This window comes from Pteropus alecto, unplaced genomic scaffold (assembly GCF_000325575.1).
Source record: "Pteropus alecto unplaced genomic scaffold, ASM32557v1 scaffold224, whole genome shotgun sequence".
NCBI lineage: Eukaryota > Metazoa > Chordata > Mammalia > Chiroptera > Pteropodidae > Pteropus > Pteropus alecto.
Window position 1 is genome coordinate 6,587,071 of NW_006436289.1, and position 2,763 is coordinate 6,589,833.

The following is a 2,763-nucleotide window of genomic DNA, read 5'->3' on the forward strand; positions in this document are numbered from 1 at the left end:
AGGTAGATGCTATACAGACAAAATAACTTTCTCAAAGTCTCACAGACAATAAGTAGCAGAATGGGATCTGGGATTTGAGATGAGAAATAAAATTTACTATTAGCCTTAAATTCTAACAATCTTAAGTGAAATATTTTGAGATGTATCCTTAAGAAAGAGCTTTCCCATCCCAACCCTCAAGACCAGAACTCTTTGCCCACACCTTTTTGGAGTCTGAAAATTTGAATATATATTCGAAAGAGAGTCTCATCTACAGGAACAATTTTGTTCATAGCAGAGATGGAAGAATGAGGAGAATGTGCAACTATAAGACTTGAGGGGGCCTCTCAAACTAAGACATTGATCCACTCAAAGCAATTTCCCTCTCTCATGCTCACGTAGCCCTGACACTTAACTGTCCTGGATCTGTCAGTCATGTTCCCCTTCTATTGGAAAACTGTAGACTTTCAGTTCTGCTCTCTGCATAGTGCTGGCTGCTGGTTGAATCAAGGGTAGGTGGGGTGGACCAGATAACACTAGGTAGATTAATTTAAAGAGCCTCAAACAACAGGTCAGTAATGATGAGCCAAGCCAGCCAAGCTAAGTTCTTCTTGAATGTGACCTGGAAAGAATGGAGAATGGAATAAAAAGTGTGGAGAGAAACTGAGAGAATAAAAGAGAAACTATATAGAGCAAAGAGAGAGAGAGAAGGAGGTAAAAAAAAGGACTCTAAAGCTAGTTTCCTATTCCAGTTCCAAACCATACATGGTTATCCATATTTTATTTTAAAAAAAATTTTGGAACAGTTCTTTTTTTCCCTTAAGGGATTCACTAAGTTTATTCTAACCAACCCATTTAAAGTCTCACTGGGGATGTGAAAATGAATTAAAACCATAGAGACTACTGCATGAGCATCTATTAACAATAATCTCATATTAACTGTGTCACCCAGACTGTATTAAAAGTTAACAGCGGGTTCCTGGGATATGTAAAAATGTCAAAACATCTTTGGGCAAATTTTAGAAAATTTAAAGCTTCCCAGTGGACCTTTGCTTCCTCAGTCCTGTCAGTGGATCTTGGTGACAACATACTTTATCTAGATATCAAATCGAAACTCAGGACTTAAGGCTCCCAGTGAGCCCAAAGCCAAATGATCTTTTTGTCTCCCACTCTCCTAGAACTTGGTATTATTTTAGGAAGGAGAGGGCAGAACCAAAACTAAAAGGAAGGGGACACAAGATGTACGTGGAGAACATGTATGGTTCCAGGTCTGGGTGCCGGAGACCCTCAGCAGTGGCTGAGCATGAGTGCTGGGAACCCATGGGGAAGATAAGGTTAGGAAGGAAGAAGGAATGCCTAATAAAAGGTGATGGCGACAGGAAGAGGACAAAATTAAACTGATCATTTCACATTTTTGCCTAAGGTCTAGTTCTCATAACACATTTTGCTTTGGATTTCAGTCTCATGACACTAAATCTTGTAACACAGTTCTCATAATATCAACATCATACTTTGTAGTTTACAAGGGGCTTTCACTCACATTATTATACTTAATTATTACAATAACCAAAGTGGGACGATATTGTTATTAACACCATTTTACAGGTGATAAAACAGAGGTCAATATTATTAACTTTGGCCAACGCAGAGACAAGCCAGCCCCCAAACCAGGGTCTTTTCCACTATGCTTCCTGGACACAGGCTGAAGAAAAACTTCCCCCAGACATCATCACCTCTGCCTTCGCCTGTCTATGGGAAACAAAGAGAGAAGAAAAACAGAAAATCTCATTTCTCTGGAATATAAGACTTTAATTCAATATAAATGGATATTTCAGCTACAGTTATTTTACATCCATGACTTTTTAAGAATTTACCCTCAAAAGACTCCTTCCCTTCTTGGTACCCAACTATATATATCACTTCTTATTTTGACACAAAAGATGAATATTTCATTTAGGCAGGCTGATTGAAAAGGATAACACACTATCTTGGTTGCCCTACTTAAAAAGAGGTTCTTTATGCTTTCTTGAGGTTAAAAATAGCTTGATTTTGCAGTTAAAGCTTGATACTGCATATCCAACACAAGTATATCAAAGGAGGCCCTAAAACTAGGCTCTCTCACTCTCTGTAGTCTGTTATTTTCTTTTAAGCTCCCTGCCTTACCTCAGAATTCTTGATACAAAACAAGTAATTTAATCATGTTCATTTTCTTTGAATCTCCATAAATATGTGGAATTTAAAGAACGACCATAAAGAACAATTAGTATATATTCATAAATTCATGGTTTGTAAACATTTGTATAAGCATCACATATTAAGCACCACAATACCCAGAAATCATTATTACCCCTTTGTATAAATGTTGACATTCTGAATGAGAAAGGTTGAGTAACTTGTCCAAAGTTTCACAGCTAGTTAGTAGTAGATCTGGCATCAGAACCCAGAATAGTGCGATCAGGGTCTTTCTAATATTTCAGGCTGATTTCTGCATCAATAGGAAATCCAAACAGGATAACTTAACTAATAAACAAGAAACAAAACCCTATTCATTCATTTATTCAACAAATATTTTTTGAGCCCTTGCTATGTGTTCTTTTCTAGGTCCTAGGGATATGGCATTGAAAAAATATAATCTTATATTCCAGTTGAGGATCCAGGTAATTATCAAAATGCATGTGTGTGTGTGAGTGCGTGCACAAGTACTCACACATGCACAATTCTAGATAGTGATAAATATTAAGGAGAAAATTAAGCGTGGGTGTAAGGGGACAAATTCTTATTCAT